We start from the raw sequence: 9,055 nt of genomic DNA, 5'->3' as shown, positions 1-9,055 counted from the left end.
TTGAAGCTGATGCATGGATCTGCAGCTTCATGCAGTACATGCAGTTCATTTCAACACCCCACAGAAGCATCACTGTAACCTGCAGGGGCACTGGCTGGCTAGCTCGAAGGAGAATTATTTTATCCTTCTATGGATTTCTGTGAGAATTAGAAAAAGATGTTGACATTCTCCAGGCAGATGCCACCGGAACAGGACTCATGGCTTGACAAGCGGACTTCACATTGGATTCAGACAAGACCCAGCATTAAATGCCTTGAGCAATGCACAACTGGAGCTTTCAAAACTGACAAGGACAGGGCTGGGAATCTCTGGTAACCTAGACACAAATGCAGCAGCCCCAAGCTGAAACCCACTTCAATTAGAAATTTATCAAAAGCTCTTACTACATCTACGGCTCAGGGAATCACAAAAGAGCCGTGATAATGATGAACACATATAACACAGTGAACCTCTCGAGTTTAAAAGATTCTGGACATCATCTGAAAATCCGAGAGGATGGAGGTCAAGGTGCTTCATTCAGAGGTCATGGTTTTCAATCTCTTGGCACAGCCATTGTCCCCTGGCCACCAAACACACATGCCCAGAATGCCCATAAATATACTGATAGGGCCCTATTCTGATTTCCTATAACAAAGATTACAGTCTAGAAAAAGCCTCCACACCTCTAAAGACATGTTTGGTAGAATTTAGGAAAAGAGATGAGTTACTATCCTTTCATTACCTCACCTGCAGCTCAAGCTGAGACCCTGATCTATCAGACAAGACCTGAGTAAGCCAGGGGGTGGCTCCTTGGGGAAGCACCTAGGGGGGTAGACAGAAAGAAAGCGCGGAGAAGCAGGAAGGCAGCCGAGACTGAAACATCCAGTACTGCTTCCTGCTCCAGGAGAACCTTGAAAGGTGTTGTGTGATGTTTACCGAATAATATTGTGAGCAAAGCCTTCACTGTTAAGGCATGTATTTTCCTATTTAGTCCATATAAAGATTCTCTGAAATACTCTAATTATCGCTGCTTTTCAGAAACCCTCTGAGCCTTGGCTGCGTTCACACAGCTAGTGAGGGGCAGAGCTCCGTCACAGACCAGGACCCAGGGCAGCTCTCTCTCAACACCATGCTGACCTCCCAAATCTCCTCAAAACTCCACAAATGAGGCTGCAGATCCCTAGCAACTCTTCTGAAGTGTTTGGGGTTGGGGTTTTATTTTCTTATTACAGTTTTATGTATTCATTTTGGGAAGAGCACACACATGACAGGTAAGGGTGGAGGTCAGAGGACAACTTGAGAGTAGATTTTTCTCCTTCCACCAGGTGGGTCTAGGGGGATTGAACTCAGGTCCTTGGGCATGGTGGCAAGCGCTTTACCTACTGAACCATCTCCTAAGCCCCTGGAATGTCTTTTCAGATGTGAAACTGACTGAGATTTTAAGCATCCCTAACTGTGCGATCTCCAAGTTTCCTTGTATGACTTTCAAGACATCCTACCAGGTTTCAGTAATGTAGGAACTGTAAGTTTTTCCAGCAATGCAACCACCATTTGGTCCCCACTCCAACTCCATCTATGGGTTTCCAGAGCACCACAAGGGGCTTGGAGCAGCAGGAGATGAAGGAGCCCCTGAGGACCATGCTCCTCCTCTCCAGGGGCCTGAAGGCAGATGCTCCCCCCACCCCTCCACCCCACTCCACCCCCACCCCTGGCACCCCATGCCCATTATTGCCCTGTGCTTTGTGCTGAATGATCCTATTTCTTCCTGAGACTTAGTGCCCCATCAAGGAAACTTGGTAATGCTTCTCATTTAATATTTTAATACTTGTTAAGGAAGCTGAGTGTTAACAGTGGGAGAGGGAGGAAAGTTTTAGTCGGACTCCCTAGAACCTACGAAGGGCTGTTTACTGTGTCAAGGGCTTCAGAACATCAACAGCCAGAACCAAACTTTCCCCACGCTTTCGAGAGTGCGATGAAGCTTTGAAAGAACACAGCGGTGCCCTGGGTTTGGTTACACTCCTCTTTCCTCCCACGCTGGTGAGATAGACAGTGAAAAGAACCAGCCTGCCTGCACCTGGTCACCAAGGCAGAGCAGCAGGTCTGCGGGTCACAGGATCATCTGGAGTCAACAGCCTGCCCTGCAGATGTAAATCTCCGTGAGGCTGGGATACTGAGGCGCCACCAGAAGGAAACGGTGCCTTTCTGGGCCCCCTGGGCGATTTCCAGAAAATTCTCATTTGTAGCTAACCAAAGTCTTCCTATCTGTGCTTCTATCTATTGTTCCTGATGTTACTGTTTAAGAGGAAGGCAGTATTTCTTTGCCTTCTTTTTTCTCCAGATCTCACAGATTGATATGTCTGTAAAACAAAAAACTCCCACACTTAAATACTATGGCAACATCAAATTTCCATAAAAAGTTCCACACTGTTTCTGTCTTTACCACAATAACAATCACTTCCCAAAGCGGAGCAATCTGCGAGACAGCGGCCAGCACGGCTCGCTTTCTCCAGGAAGCCTCTCCCAGACAAGGAGGTGGTGGAAAGGGTTTATTCTGGAAGTGAAATCAATCACCAAGTGCTGGGAAGAGGGCACAAGAGAGACAGAGCGGAGAAGGAAGAAGGCTTCAGGCCGGTCACTCTGGTCTGCCGCTGGAACCCAGTACTGCCAGGAAACTCGGAGACCGTGTCAAATCGTAACCCTGAGCTGCGTCCACAGAGGGGAGATGGTTTTTCGTCTACCAAATCCTTAGTTATCCTTGAGTGAGACAAGCTTTCGGAGCATTAACTTTCCAGGACTTCTGAATTTCCCCCCATTCTCATGGTACAAGCCATGGTCGGGAGAAACAGCCGAAGGAGAGCCCTTACAGGTTCCACTCACACATTCAAACCGTAGAGGTGAACGGATTTCGCCAGCAAGCTGGTACGGCCTAAAAATTTTCACCCAAAATTTCATCTTCCAGTAAAGAATGGTGCAGAGGTGTGAATGAGATCCAAGGAGGGGCCAGTGTTCTGTTTCTTTCATGATGCCTGAAGACAATATTGCCCTGTAAATTGCCAGTACCTACCATACAGACGGGCAAAGCTCCAAACGTTGGAGTACACAATGCATGTTGAGGGTGGGGGACATTTATCCTGATGCACTTGATCTTGGCCACACAAATGAGGGGCTCCCTGGTGGAGAAAAACTGGGCAGCGTATTTAGAAATTAAAAATGCACAATAAGTTTTGGCCCCAGAGACCAACTCCTGAGAATTCATCACACAGATATTCTTGCAAGCTTGGAGATGAAAACAGGTACTGCTCTTTTCATGAATGAGAACGTTGTAAATGCAGAACATGAACAGCAATGCAAGGTTTTTTTCTGTGGGTCTCGCTAAGTAAACTATGGTGGTTTTTACCAGATGGGACTCAAAGCAGCTATTTGAGACAAATGAGAGGCTTAAAAAAAAAAATACTTATTTGGAAATGTATCCAAAAATATACAGTACGTTTATTTACTTTTTTTTGTTTACTTTTGGCTATTTTATTTATATTATTTAATTTTTGAATTTGAGGTCCCTTTGAGACATGAGAGGATACACATAAGACACAATTCAACATAATAATCTAGAATTCAAAAGAGAAATAGAAACTTAGGAATTTTGGAGCTCCATACCAATATTGTCCCCTTTTAAATGGTAAACAAGGCAAAGCTGAATCGAAGCAGGACAGGATTGGATGGTTTTGTTTTGGGTGACCAGTGGGTTAAACATACAAGACTTGGACCAACAAATCACCCAAGAGTTAGCAACTGATTTTAAAATGTATGGAACTCTATCTTGAGGGTTAAACTTCATTGCCGACTCGATGGAAACTAGATCAATGCAGGAGAAAGTTCTGGGCATGCCTACGAAGGATTACCTAGTTTAGACTAATTTAAACAAAAAGATCCATTCCCTGTGGTTGGTATCATTCCATGGGCTGAAGTCCTGGGTGAATAAAAATAAGAAAACAAGAGAAATAGCAGTGTTTACCCTTCTCTGCTTCCAGACTCTGATGCAGTGGGACCAGCTCTGGCTCCCACGTCTTCCCCTCCATGATGGAGACAGTACCCCCAACTGTGAGCCAAAAGAAGCCATTCTTTCCTTAAGTCGCTTTCGCCAGTATTCTGTCACAGGAACAGCACACAGAACTAGTACATAAATCCTTGTTTAACCTGTGGGTGTGAACTAAAGTAACAGTGAGATGTGGTGTTGTTTGCCACATCTCTCTTTTTCTTTCTTTTCTGTTTTTGTTTTGTTTTGATTCTTTTCTCATACAATATTTCCCCTCCCTCTACTCCTCTGAGTGCTTCCCCACCACTCCTCCACTCCAGATCCACTCTCTTTCTGCCTCTCATCAGAAAAGAATAGACTTCCAAGAGATAACAACCAAATATGGCAAAATAAAGTATAAGATGAAGCAAAACTATCATATTGAGGTTGGACATGGCAACTCAGCAGGAGGAAAAGAGTCCTAAGAGCAGGCACAAGAGTCAGAGACACACTCGTTCTCACAGTCAGGAATCCCATAAAAATACTAAGCTAATAGTTGTAATAAATATGCAGAGGACCTGGTCCACACCTCTGTAGGTCCTGGGCTTGCTAGTTTAGTCTCTATCAGCTCACATGCACCTTGCTAGTTGATTCAGAGGGCCTTGTTCTCCTGGTGTCCTCCATCCCCTCTGGCTCTTACAATCTTTCTGCCTCCTTTTCCATAGAATTCCCTGAGCTCTGGGGGAAATAATTTGATGGAGACCTTCCATTGAGCTGAATGTTTGAAAGTCTCTCTCTCTCTTTGTATGTAATGTCTGATTTATCTATTCCCATCTGCTGAAGGAGGAAATCTCTCTGATGATAACTGGATAAGGTACTAATTTGTAAGTATAGCAGAATATATAAATGAAGATAAGGCCTATGAAGCTGAGAGATGAGGCAGCCTGGAATCTGCCTGAGGGCCTAGCATCAGGTGCTATCAGAGGTCCTGACCATGCCGAGCCAATGAGAGGTGATCAGATTGGGATGCAGCCCGGGTGCTGGGAGGAGGGTATATAAGACTCTCCCCATTGCCAAATAAATGAGTCTGCTGTTCGCCTTTCACCTGACTCCCAGTGTCTGTGCCGTTGATGTCACACCTTCTCACCCTCTCCCTCGAGGAAGCTGTTAGAACCCAGCAACACCTGGTACCCGAACAGGTTCTGGTCATCTCCCTCCCCTCACTCATGGCACTGGACAGCACCCCCAAGATGGTGTGTTTTGGTGAGAAGGCCCCTCAGTGTTATGTGTTTTCAGTCCCTTCAGCAGGTAAGTGTTGAGACCTCCCTTTCTTTCCTTCTTCTGTGTTGCCTGTCATGTTTGTCTGCCTGTCCAGTTAGGAAGGCACATTTTTTTCTGTTTCAGTTTGCCTGGCACCTCCACATAAGGGCTGATCTTCCAAGAGGCTTGACTCCCTAACAGCATTCCTCATCCAGAGACACCATATGGGCATACAGCTGTGGCCTAAAAAAAAAATGGAAGTCCCCCACTAAGCATAAAACTTAAAGGTCTGACATAATTTTCCACCCCTGTTGACTGCCATTTTCTCTCTGACTATTGTTCAATTACTGTCTCCCTCTATAAAATGGGTGACCTCTCCATCTCCTCCACCCCTTCCATGTCTGACCTCTCTACAGCATCTGATGAGGAGACAGACAGTTTAGGCCCCATGAAACCTGCTGAAGAGAGTGTGGCCACAGCTAAGACCATACATGCTGCTTCCCCATCAGCGCCACTCCAGTGAGGGAGGCTACTACACCTCCACCATGGTACCCTTGGAGTGGAGTGCCTCAATGTCCACCTGCCCCTGAAGGTGGAAATTCCCTCATGCTTTGGTATCCCCTCCAGGCCGTGTAGCCCCCCTCCCCGAATCTTGGGCCTCAAAGGCCAGCAGAAGCCTTTCTGGTCAACCTGGGACAAAATGCTGCTGTTCAGCCCTGAATTCCCACCCCCACAGCTGAACTCTCCCTTATCCAGAAGGCAGTTAATGAGTCAGGACAGGATTCACCTTACTTCAAACAGGTCCTCACTCAATGGGCAATGCAACTACCGACATACTTTGATTGGTATAGTCTGCTCAAAGCTGTGCTGGAGCTGCTGTCTTTCTTAGCTGGAAATTGGCTTAGGGTAATCAAGCACAAACAAACCTCTTTATTAACATTTCAGTGACCCTTGACATGCTCACTGGATGAGGTAACTTTGTCCATCCCATTCATCAAGCGCAGATTGGCCATCAAGCTTACACCCAACAGGTTTCTGTCCTGGCCTTCAAGGCTCTTAAGGTACTCACTCCGTGGGTCCCTTTAGCTTACTTCCACAATCTTATTTAACAGCTAGAGGAATGCTTCACTGATTTTCTCACATGTGTCAATGAGGCAGTGAAGTAGAGAGTAGACCCGGCCCCCACTAGGGAAATGTTAATCAAACAATTGGTTTGGGAAGGGCTGATGCCCCCACCTGCAATGCGGTCACAGCTGTGTACTGGCCACACGAGCTATTGTCCCCAGTAACAGTCCCATTGCTGCCCTCACCACTTCCCTGGATGCCCTCCTTGCAGACAGACAGTACACCAACAACACACCCAAGAGTCCAAAGTAGACAGATCTTGCTGGGGTTGCAGCAAACCAGTCCATTTGCTGCATTCTTGCCCCAGGGCATACCTCTACCCCTAGTTAGATAGAAAGACCCTATCTCCCTCCAATTGCAGCCGCCAGCCCCCTTGCTGACCTGTAGGAGAGGGTATGCTTGTGTTTTTCCTCAGAGTGCAACTATACCAATATGGGTCCCAACAAGAGATGTGCATCCTGCCATGAACCAGCCCACCTTCACCAAAGAATTGGCCATGGATCATAACCAACAACAGTGGGCAGCAACTTTTAATGGCTCTTAGATATCCTGCTTATAGCCCTCCACAGGATGCATGCCTGGTTCTCTGAAATTCAAAAGGCTCCTGCATAATCCTCTCCACCCAGGCTGCTCTCCAGGAATGAATGTTCATTGAGGGCTGGTAGTCAAGGATGGGTAAGAGCTTATTATGCAGGCAAGGAGTTTGTTAGGCAAGCCAACCTAAGACAGGCACAGTCCAGTTGGTGAGCCCTCCTGAGCTGAGGTAAACAAGGAATGAGCAAAGAACTCTGGTTCCTGCTGAGCCCCCATGTAATAAATTTAAAAAGGTGGATATGTAGAAGGATAAGGCCTAAAAGGCCTGTGGGGACCAGCCCCCACCTTTTATAGGGTTCCTATGAGGAGGAGAGAAGAATAAGGAAATTGTAGATAGAATGATAAGCCTAGCCGAGAAGAAAGACAGAAACACGGGATAACTTTGGGAGGACCTGGGTCAATACCCAATGGCCCAGAACTTTATTCAAAAGAGCTTTTTATAACAATGCCAAGGGGTGAGGCAAAAGACCCCCCTTTGCTAGATACAACCAAGTGTAGACCCTTCCAAATACCTGGTACCCAGGCCCACGGTCCAATCATTCTCTTATGCAGGCTTGCTGGTAAAGAAAATTTAGATCTCACTAGGAAACCTCTGTGAGCTCCCACAGAGGCCAAGAGATGAGTCAACCTGGAGTCTGTTTGAGAGCCTAGAAAAAGGTGTTGTCAGAAGTCCTGATCTTGCAATGAGAGGCAACCACACAATGTCACCAGATAAGGACACAGCCTGGGTGCTGGGAGGAGGGTATATAAGACTCTCCCCATTGCTGAATAAATGAGTCTGTTGTTTGCCTTTCACCTGACTCCTGGTGTCTGTGCCATTGATGTCATGCCTTCTCACCCCCTCCTTCAAGGGAGCCATTAGGACCAGCAACACACACACACACACACACACACACACACACACACAGGCACACACACATATACACAGAGGCACACACACAGGCACACGCACATACATACATTAATACCAATAGTATTTGGTCTTTACCCTAGGTCTCTGGACTATCTAGTCTCTGGTTCTTGGTTAACAGTGTTGGGTATGGGTTAATTCTTGTAGAGTAGACCTTAAGTCAAATCAGGCATTGGTTAGCCACTCCCACAAGTTCTGTGCCGCCATTGCTCTAGAATACTTGGCAGGCAGGACAGACTGTAGGTCAAAGGTTTTGTGGCTGGGTTGGTTTCCATGTTTCTCTTTCAGTAGCCTGCAGAGTACTTTCCCTCACTGAGGAGACTAGAATGTAGGGGTGAAGATTCCATGTAGGCACCAGTTCAACTTCTCCATATTCAATGAGTTGTGTGGGTACTGTTCTTCACAATGGAGCCCCTGCTGTCAGTTTGTGGAGAGCAGCCCATTGTCTTAGCAACAGCGTGAATTGTTTGGATATTTTCATGGGACCCCCTTGAACAAAAACTCAATTAAATGCAACTCAGTCCCACCACTGGAAGCCTTACATGGTGACAAGAGGGGCCAGTTGAGGCTCCATTACTAGGAATCTTTGTTAGGATCACCTTCATAGGTGATTCCAGGAAGTTTCCACTGCACTAGATTTACACACACACACACACACACACACACACACACACACACACACACACACCTCAAAGGCCCCCAATTCCATCTATGAGAACATAGGGAAATGGGAGGGTCAAACTGGAACAGGGACAGAGTGGGAGGGCAGGGAGGAAGATACCATGATAGATGAGGACATCATGGAAATAGGAAGAGGCAGGGTGCTGGGGAGGCTCTCAGGAATCCACAAGGATGACCCCACCTCGGTCTGCTGGCAGTGGTCCAGAGGGTGCCTGGACTGGTCTACTCTGGTGACCGGTCTAGTAAATAACTTAACTGTCATCATAGAGCCTTTGTCCAGTGACTTATGGAGGCAGATACAGAGATCCACAGCCAGGCACCAGGCTGAGCTCCAGGAATCCAATCAATGAGAGAGAGGAGGGATTCTGAAGGTGAAGGACATTGAGATCATGATGGAAGGACATGCAGAGATGACCAGCCACACTAGTGGAAGCCCATGAACTGTGGACTGGTGGCTGTGGAGCCCCCATGGGACTGGACTAGGCCCTCTGGAT

The 9,055-nt window shown here is 46.8% G+C and overlaps 1 pseudogene; it reads left to right on the top strand.

The window, feature by feature from the left end:
• The first annotated feature begins 5,121 nt into the window (after positions 1–5,121).
• The window catches only part of LOC131905596 (N-lysine methyltransferase KMT5A-like), a 31,530-nt pseudogene continuing 27,596 nt past the window's right edge, over positions 5,122–9,055 (top strand).

Source organism: Peromyscus eremicus, chromosome 3, assembly GCF_949786415.1.
Source record: "Peromyscus eremicus chromosome 3, PerEre_H2_v1, whole genome shotgun sequence".
NCBI lineage: Eukaryota > Metazoa > Chordata > Mammalia > Rodentia > Cricetidae > Peromyscus > Peromyscus eremicus.
The sequence above is the reverse complement of the archived record's forward strand: the minus strand, read 5'-3'. Positions and strand labels throughout refer to the sequence as shown.